Here is a 9700-nt window from a genome sequence, read left to right on the forward strand (position 1 = left end):
GAGATCCACGCCAGCGCTGAGATGCTCCCACCGCCAGACTTTCCACCCACTTGCCTGTGATCTTCCTGTATTCGGCATCATTGCATGTGTTGTGTGAGTCTGAAGAGGAATTTACAGACTGGTATTGGAAATATGGGCTAATGTCAGACACATGGATTTGATCTGGACTGGGCTAGGATGTTTTCTTAATATAAAATTACTCTTTGACATAAAGTTCTCTATTACACACATATGAATATTCGTCTCTAGATTTGTTTCGCTAGACAATCTGGACGAACACGATATATTTTTTTAATCCTTTGGATTTTAGTCTATTTATTGGTCTTTGTTTCTGAAGTAAGTCTTTTGTAGGCAGCATATTGATGAGGCCTGTTTTCTTTATTATTATTTTTTTAGTCTTTCAATTTGTTTTATTTATTTATTTAAAAGATCATTTTATTGGGGGCTCTTACAGCTCTTATTACAACCCATAATCAATTATATCAAGCATAGTTGTACATGTGTTGCCATCATTCTTTTCTAAACATTTACTTTCTATTTTAGCCCTTGGTATAATTTTTTTATTTATTTAAATCATTTTATTGGGGGCTCATACAACTCTTATCACAATCCATACATCCATCTATTGTGTCAAGCAAATGTGTACATGTGTTGCCATCATCATTCTCAAAAAATTTTCTTTCTATTTGAGCCCTTGATATCATCAGCTCATTTCCCCCTCTCCACCCCCCTCCCTCCCTCATGAACCCCTGGTAATTTATAAATGTTTTTTCATGTCTTACACGGACCACTGTCTCCCTTCACCCACTTTTCTGTTGTCTGTTCCCCTGGGAAGGGGTTATATGTAGATTATTGTGATTGGTTCCCCCCTTTTCTCCCCACCTTCCCCTTACTCTCTCATTATTGGTCCTCAGGGGTTTATATGTCCTGGATTCCCTGTGTTGCGAGCTCTTATCTGTACCAGTGTACATGCTCTGGTCTAGCCGGATTTGTAAGGTAGAATTGGGGGCAGGAGGGAGAGGAAGCATTAAAGAACTAGAGGAAAGTTGTATGTTTCATCGGTGCTATACTGCACTGGTTCACTTCCTGTGACCCTTCTGTAAGGGGATATCCAATTGTTTACCGATGAGCTTTGGGTCTCCACTCCGAACTCCCCCTCATTCACATTGATAGGATTTTTTTGTTCTGGGTCTTTGGTGCCTGATACCTGATCCCATCGACGCCTCATGATCACACAGGCTGGTGTGCTTCTTCCATGTGGGCTTTGTTGCTTCTCAGCTAGATGGCCGTTTGTTATCTTCGAGCCTTTAAGACCCCAGATGCTCTCTTTTGATAGCTGGACACCATCAGCTTTCTTCAGCACATTTGCTTAAGCACCCACTTTGTCTTCAACCATTGTCTTGGGAAGCTGAGCATCGCGGAATGCTGGTTTATTAAAACAAAGTGTTCTTGCATTGAGAAAGTACTTGAGTAGAGGCCCAATGACTGCTACCTTAATACTTAACATATAACTATATGTACATAGATCTATTTCCCTATCATTATATAGAAATATATTTACATATGTACATGCCTGTGTTTAGACCTCTATAAATGTCCTTTGCCTCCTGGTTCTTTCCTCGATTTCCTTTTACTTTCTCTCCCATGTCCCCTGGAACCACTGGTCCCATTGTTTTCTCCTTCAGACTGTTCATCCTGCCTATCTTATCTAGATAGACATGCAGAGATAAAAATAAACACATAAACAAGACAGAGTAAAGCAAAGCAAAACAACAACAACAAATAGAAAACCCTTTAAGTAGTTCCAGGTCTGTTTGTTGACCTTTAGGAGTGTTTTCCAGTTGAATCTGATGGGGTGCCATGCCCTGGCCCCAAAGTCTATTTTTGGTATTCCTTGGGACTTCATTGTTCTGCTCCTCTGTGGTTCTGTTGCACGTCCTTAGCATTTCGCCTGGTGTGGTGGGGTCAGATCAGGCACATTTCCTGCATTGTGTCTCCAGTGTTGTCCCCTGTAGCTCTATGGGTCACTGAGGGACATTGTGTCTGTGTCTCATGGTGGGGCCGGCCCTATGGTCCTCTCTGTGCACTGGCTGCTCTGAGCAGGGATATCGTCCTCAGGGCTTGGTGGACCAGGATGTGCTCGCCTCTCTCCCTGAGCTTCAGGGCTGTCCTCTGAACTGCATTCTTCTGGGGGAGGGGGTCCTGTGTTCTTACCCATCGGCCACTTGCTGTCTCTTGACCGGCACACTTAACCCGTGTGTATAATTATCATAGGCAGACATTTATTGCTGTCATTTCGCTTTACTGTTTGTGCTACTGCTAATTTCTTCGTTCCATATAATTTTCTGTCCTGAGTTCTTTTGGTTTGTGGGTTTTCTCATTATTTTCATTGTTGTTGTTGCTTTGTTATTTATTTATTTTGTTAAGTATTCCCTTTAATTCCATGCACTAACGATTCCCGTGGAAGCCGCAGTAAAGAACTCGAGTTACCCATGACATTGGGGAAATCTGCTGTAATAGGCTCTTTTTACTTATTTACTTATTTTAAAATCATTTTATTGGGGTGGGGGCGGCTCTTACAGCTCTTCTAACATGCCACACATCAGTCGTATCGAGCATATGGTACATGTGTTGCCATCATCAGCTCCAGCACATTTTCTACTTGAGCCCTTGGTGTCTGCTGCTGCGTCAGCATCTGCTGGACCTTTAGGATGTTCTTCTCTTTTATTTTGAAGATAAAATGGTATTTCTCCTTGTGGCAACGATGAAATGTGTTAGTTTCTTCCCAAGTTTAAAATAGCCTGTGCTATTTTGAGATCTACTTGGCTTTCTATTACTTCCTTTTTTGTTGTTGTTTTGTTTTTACTACAAGTTGCTATTTCTGGGTCCCTGCTTTCAGTCTCGTAGGCGTATTCTACTCTGGATGCTTATACACACGGCTGCTTTCTGGGCGGTGTGGTCTTGCCTGTTAATCTCCGACTGTCATCTACTGCTGTTGGCCTCTGTCCAAAGACCCCCCTTCTGAGATTTCTTGTAAAGTTGGTCTGGTTTTTAGAAACTCCTTCAGCGTTTGGAGGTCCCCCGACTTTGCTGTTGTATGTGAAGGACAACTGGGGGGCAGGGGACCTAGTCCTAGGTTGAGTCCCCCCTCCGCTCTTGTGGCCATCTGACCCGGAAGTAGTTTCTGCGGGCTCTGAAAGAGGCTGAGGTCAGAGTGCTTATTCCTGGAAAGAACACTCTTCAGCCCAGAGGGAAGCTGGAAGTAGGGACGTTGGTGAGAGAAGGTGTAGAAGGTGTCTCTGCCCACCTAGGAGTGTGTTCTCCTAGTCCAATAAGGTGGGCTTCGTGGGCCCCCAGACGTGGGGCTAGTGTACCAGTAGGCCAATCCACAGGGAAAGGCTCCGACCCTGGGCAGAACAGAGGCTGTGCAGGGGAGGGAATCTCTTCCATCCTGATGACCTGGAGGGTGTGGGGAACAAGGAAGGAGCCTACCTTTCCAGTGGCCTCTTCCAGTGCACATCTGTGCTGTCAGGCTATTTCCAACTCACAGTCGGACCCGATAAAGACAGAGTAGCACTGCTGCATTGTTTCCTCGCCTTCGTCCCTCAGAGTGGCTGGTGGGTTTGAACCACGGACATTTGATTAGCAGTTCGACATTCATTGCACCGCCCCAAGCCCCTCCAAATCCTAAGTCACTGCCATCGATTGGCTTCCAACTCAGAGAACCCAATAGGAAAGAAGAGAGCTGTTTCCTTTGGGTGTCTGACCTTGTCCACCTTTACAGGGACAGAGGCTTCAGCTTTCGCCCATGAAGCAGATGGGGGTTTGAACTGTTGACCATGTCACTGGCAACCCAACTTTAAAAAGTAAAACTCTAAATCTGGCACATTTGTACAGTGGGATATTCTGTGTGTGTGTGTGGGGTTCTTGCCACTTCAGCCTGTTTCCTGATTCACTGGTGATCTCTCTATAGATGTCATCTGTTTTCTCCCATCTCTGCTTCCTGGTTTGCTGTTTCATCTCGTCTACATCTTAAAAGAGATTGACCGAAGATATTCAAGAAACCCTATTAATCTTCACTCATTAAGATAACAAACACAACAATTGATCTGTGTATGGATTGGGATAACAGTTGTATGAGCCCCTAATAAAATGTTAAAAAAAAAAAAAAACAGGAAAAAAAAAAAAAAGATAACAAACACAGCTCATTCACCAATCGGATTAGAACCACAGACAAAGAGATTAGGAGCAACATACATATTTTAACAGTCTATTATACATTTAGCGAATTTTTATGTACGGTATGAGGTTCATTTTGCTGGTTATCCAATTGTCCCAGCACCGTCTGTCAAAAAGATTATACTTTCCACATTGAATATTTTTGCGGACAATGTATTTAGCACATGTGTTTATCTCCTTATGTGACCACCGTGCTCCACTGGTGTTTTGTTTGTCGTGTAATCGTGATCTTGTTTTTACAGTCTCCTCTAATTACTTCTTGTCTGGGAGTACTCCTGTTTCTATCTCATGGTTCAGGGATAATGTTGCTGGATATAAAATTCCTGTTTGGCAGGGTTTTTTTCTTTCAAGACTTTATATATGTCACTTAACTCTCCTCTTCTTCCTTTTTAAAAAATATATGTTTGAAATAGCATCTTTAAAGACTCCAGGTCTACCTCAGTTTTGCTTTTCCTTCATTGTTAGCCTCTCAGATCAATGTTAGCTCTAAAGGAGCGGTTCTCCACCTGTGGGTCGCCACCCCGTTTGGGGTTGAATGACCTTTCACAGGGGCCGCCCCAGTCATCACAGTAGCAAAATGACAGTGATGAAGTAGCAACGAAAAAATGTTATGCTTGAGGGGGGGCGGTCACCACAACACGAGGAACTGTCTGAAAGGGGGAGGCATTAGGAAGGTTGAGAACCACTGCTCTAGGGGGTAAAGGGTATGGAGGGGGCTTCAGGCCGTGAGACTTCACTCTCTCTCTTTAAAAATTTTTAAACTTTATTCTAGTTTTTAAAGAAAAGCATATTCTGTGTCTTTGCACAGCCCCTCTCATCAAATGAAATCCGTGATCGTATCCCATTAACACCCCCCAACTGGGTGCTCCCCCCCCATTTTTCCTCCCTCCCTCATAATTTCCTGTCCCTCTCTTCCCCCATCCTTGGCCTCCATGTAGCCTTCAAAGTCTTTTATTTTGGGGTGAACCCACTTTTATTTTTCTTTGTTTTTCCTTAGAGTAACGTGGTCATTAAATATTTATTTGTATAAGATCGACTAACTCTGCTGAGCACAAGGTGCTCTGGTTTTGTCCACATCTTTTGGCTTTTGAGAGTCATCGTTGTTACTTATTGATTCATAATAGTCTGCTGTCTAAACGCACCGGGGTCTGCTTCTCCATTCCTCGATCATCAGCGTTTTGGGTTGCCTCCATCTTTTAGCTGTTATGGAAACTGCTGTCATACACAACGGCGTGCAGATGTCTGTTTGTGTCCTGTTCTTGATTTCTGTAAAGTCTATACTCAGTAGCGGGATGGCAGGATCATAAAGAAATTGTATTTCTTTAGGAAGGGCCACACTGAATTCCATAGCGGTTGTACATTTTCACAGTCCCACCAACAATATATGAGTGTTCTATCTCTCCACATCCTCTCCAGCATTTATTATTATTTTTAAATGTTTGTTTTTTCTTAAATTCTACTGTAAGTGTTGGGGCGAGGCCTCTTCCAGCTGGTTGGTTTCTACTGAGGAAGCCCAGCTTGGTCTTCCTGGCGCGCCTTTGCATGTGGCCCGTTGTTTCTCCGCTGCGCTCAGCGTCTGTCCTTGGCCTTGGTACCAGAGCGGTGGGCATCTCTCGAATATGTTGTGCTGTTTCTCTTTGTGAGTCGTTCCTCTTTTGGAGCCTCTCAGCCTCCTGGATGGTTATTTTCTCATCTTCTATGCAGTTAGGAGTTCATGCTCTTTTCTCTGCGTTTTATTTGCTTCCTTCAACGTGTGCTTGAATGCCGTGGGCGTTAGCACATCAGAGCTATTTTGAGGAACAGAAAGCCTTCGGGTGTGTTGTGGGTTTCCTTGATGTCCAACCTCATCTAGTTGGCAGCAATTCCACTTATCTGTCATTGCCCGAGCCGGACGCAGCAGGCGTGGGGATGGGGAGAATCAGCCACACCAGACACGGTCGGAAGACAGCTTGGGAGGGCTTCGTCACGCCTCCTTAAATTTGCCGTTAGCGTAGGGCAACCAGGCCAAGACCAGCCGCCAGTCAGTGCCCACGCCAGCCCCACGGAACCCACAGCACCCCACATGCCTGCCGTGGGCAGTCAGTTCTTCACCAGTTCCCGGCAGTGCAGGCCCAGGAACCTGGTCGGCATCTTGGTGCACTGGATAGCCCTCGGGGGTCACCCTCTGTTTTTGGTGATGGTGGTGTGTGTGTGTGTGTGTGTGTGTGTGTGTTTCTTCTTGTTCTGGGAACCCAATGAGATGTAGGCTATTCTTGATAGCGTCCCACACAATTCTTAGGCTTTCTTCGGACCCCTTGTGCTTTTTGTTGCTTACGCGTTTCATAGCTTGGAGTTAAAAGACGTGTCTTCGAGCTCCCTGACTTGAGTTTTCATTTTTCTTCAATTCTCTTTCTCTGTTCTTTGTGTAGCGCCTAATCCTGTTGTCTGAGGATTCATATTTTGGGTTTCTGTTTGGGATTTTCCTTGTAAGGCTTCTGGTGTTTCTATTCTTCCCCCTTTTCTCAGACTCACCCTCCATTCATGAAATGTACCTGCTCATCATTCCTCTGAATTCTTTTCATGGTAGTTCCATAGCCTGCCAGCTTCAGCCATTTTCTTTAGGTCTGAATGTTGTTTACTTGTCGATGCCTGTTTCTCTCTCTCTCTCTCTCTCTCTCTCTCTCTCTCTCTGTGTGTGTGTGTCTGTGTACTGATACTTTCTGCTGTTTCCTCCACATCTGCTGTGGCCATGAGGGAGTTTGGATCATGTGGGGGTAGTGAACTTCACTGAGTGGTACAGGGGGCATCATAGAAACTTAGAACAAGTAGGGAAAGAAATAGAGGAGAGAGGAAAAAAGAAAAGGGTAGTACTAATTTGAGAAATATGAAAGAAGTAAAAAAAAAATTAATGAATGGAAAGGTAATACCAATTTAAAAGGAATTATAAAAAGAGTACAAGAAAAGGCAAATAACAGACAAAGCTGTTGCTATTTGGTTGGGATCTCAGCTCTGCCCAGCAGCATTGAAGCTGGAGCAGGTGAGAGAAAGGTTTGCTGCCAGTAGAAGGGTGGGACACCGAGGTGGGTTTGGGACCTGTGCCAGAGACACACGGGCCAGGGCCAGTTGAGCAGTTGTGGGGAGCACCTAGGGGCAGACTGGGTCCACCCATTTGAGTGCTTGAACTGGCCAGGAATCAGGTACAGCAGGACGCAGCGCTGGAGGCAAGGAGGTCACATGCGGTGGCCCAGGGGAGGAATGAGATGACGCTTACGCTATCCAGGAGGAGAAGAGGTCAACAGGACATCCCAAGGCAGAAGGGTGGGGCTTGTGCTGCCATTCGGGTGCAGAAGACAGTGGCCAGGGAGGCGGGAGCAGAGCATGCACCATCAGAGTAGAGGCTGTGCTCTGGGATGCCTGATGGTGGAAGGCGGGGGCAGGGGGGTGCCATGTGCACAGTGACCATGAAGTGAGGGAGTGGAACCCGCCCACCGTGTCCAGGCCAAAGGACCTCCAGGCTGGACAAGGGCAGAGCGTTTGGTGGGTGGGAGGAAGGGCTAGGCTCTTGTGTGGGCAGGTTTGCCCTCGTCTTTTCCCTTCTGTTTACTCCCCTGGTCTCTGTTCCTCAGATGGTTTGGGTTACTTATTGAGATAGTTACAGTTTATTGTGCCAACCTGGCCGATCAACACAGGTGGGGTTAATTGAAGGGTGGCGAGATAAATGGCTCGGTGAGCCTCGCCTTTCTAGTTCTCGGGTCTCTTGCTTTCAGATGGTCAGACCAGGGTGCAGCTGCCTTAGCCAGTTCCCTGCTTCAGCTGGCAAAGCTCACTTCCTGCAAGATGTCCCTGAGGAGAAGCCACATGGACCTACCCCGATGCAGCCCTGGGTGCTGGAGCAGCCGTGTGGAGACCCCTGCCAGCGCTGAGATGCTTACACGTTCACTGACTCGGCTTTCCTCCTGCAGTCGGCATCATCGCGTGTGTTTTGTGAGATGGAGGAGGACTTTGTGGATTGGTGTTGGACATATGGGTTAATGGGCTAATGTTGGACTTGTGGGCTTGGGCAGCACTGGGTTGGGATGTTTTATTGATGCACACTTAACTTTTATATAAAGCTCTCTCTTGTGTACATATGAGTGTCTGTGGATTTGTTTCCCTGGTTTACCCAGGCTAACACACTTATCTGTTGTCATTCTCCAAGATTGCTTACACCTTGTTTTTTTTCCCTTGCTCGATGTTTGTCTCCTGGTTATTGGAGAAGATTTGAGAAGGATTTACTCTTCATATGATCAGTCGGTTATCTCGAATTAGAACTCTGTCCATCTACTTATGAATTATTTACTCCGTTCTAGTTATTTATGTAATGATCTCTACACCAATACCAGACTGTCTTGATGACTACAACTGGTGTTGTCACAGCAGATCCTCAGGGAAGCTGGACTGCAGGGAGAAGAACTCGGCGTCAGAATTGGAGGAAGGCCATATGCAGATGACGTAGCCTTGCTGGCTGAAAGTAAGGAGTTGAAGTCATTGCTGATGATGATCAGGGATTGAAGCCTTCAGGATGGATCACAGCCACATGTAAAGAAGACTGAAATCCTCACAAGTGGAAACCAATAGGTAACATTATCATAAATGGAGACAACATTGAAGTTGCCAACGATCTCATCTTGCTTGGGTCCAGAATCAATGCGTGTGGAAGCAGCCGTCGAAAGATCAAACAACACATTGGCTAAATATACTGCCCAAGACTTCTTTGAAGTATTGAAGAGCAACAATGTTGCTTTGAAGACTAAGATGACCGTGACCCTGACCCAAAGCCATACCATTTTCAATGGCCTCCTACGCATTTGAGAGTTGGACCTATAATGAACAAGACCGAAGAAGAACTGATGCACTTGAATTGTGGTGCTGGGGAAGAAGCCTTCAAGGCCCATGGACTTCCCGAAGGACAAACACGGATGTGTTGGAAGAAGTTCAACCCGAATTGCTTCTTTGAGGCAAGGATAATGAGCCTTTGTCTCAGGTACCTTGGACACGTCCGAGGGACCAGTCCCCGGAGAAGACCATCACGCGAGGTAAAGCAGCGAGGCAGCCCAAAAGAGGAAGGTGCTCAATGAGATGGACTGACAAGGTGGCTCCACTGATGGACTCAAACGTGAGAACCATTGTGAGGGTGCACAGGGTTGGGCGGTGCTCCGTTCAGCAGTGCACAAGGTTGCTATGAGAGCTTTGCTGCTAACGGAAAGGTTAGTGGTTCAAATCCATTAGCTGCTCTGTGGGAGAAAGATGTGGTAGTCCACGTCCATCAATATCTGCAACCTTGGACACCTGTATGTTGGAGTTGACTCAATAGTACTGGACTTGGCTCAGGATATAATAGATATTTGTCCGTTTGTGTCCAACTTCTTTCACTCAGCATAATATTTTCTTTTTTTAATCATTTTATTGGGGACTCGTACAACTCTTATCACAATCCATACAT

The 9700-nt window shown here is 45.6% G+C and overlaps 1 pseudogene; it reads right to left on the reverse strand.

Annotated features, from left to right (window-relative positions):
- Positions 1-6202: 6202 nt before the first annotated feature.
- On the reverse strand, positions 6203-6369 carry LOC101638071 (annotated as a pseudogene).
- Positions 6370-9700: the final 3331 nt, after the last annotated feature.

This window comes from Echinops telfairi, unplaced genomic scaffold (genome assembly GCF_000313985.2).
Source record: "Echinops telfairi isolate 266 unplaced genomic scaffold, ASM31398v2 ScPeMD7_5;HRSCAF=22, whole genome shotgun sequence".
NCBI lineage: Eukaryota > Metazoa > Chordata > Mammalia > Afrosoricida > Tenrecidae > Echinops > Echinops telfairi.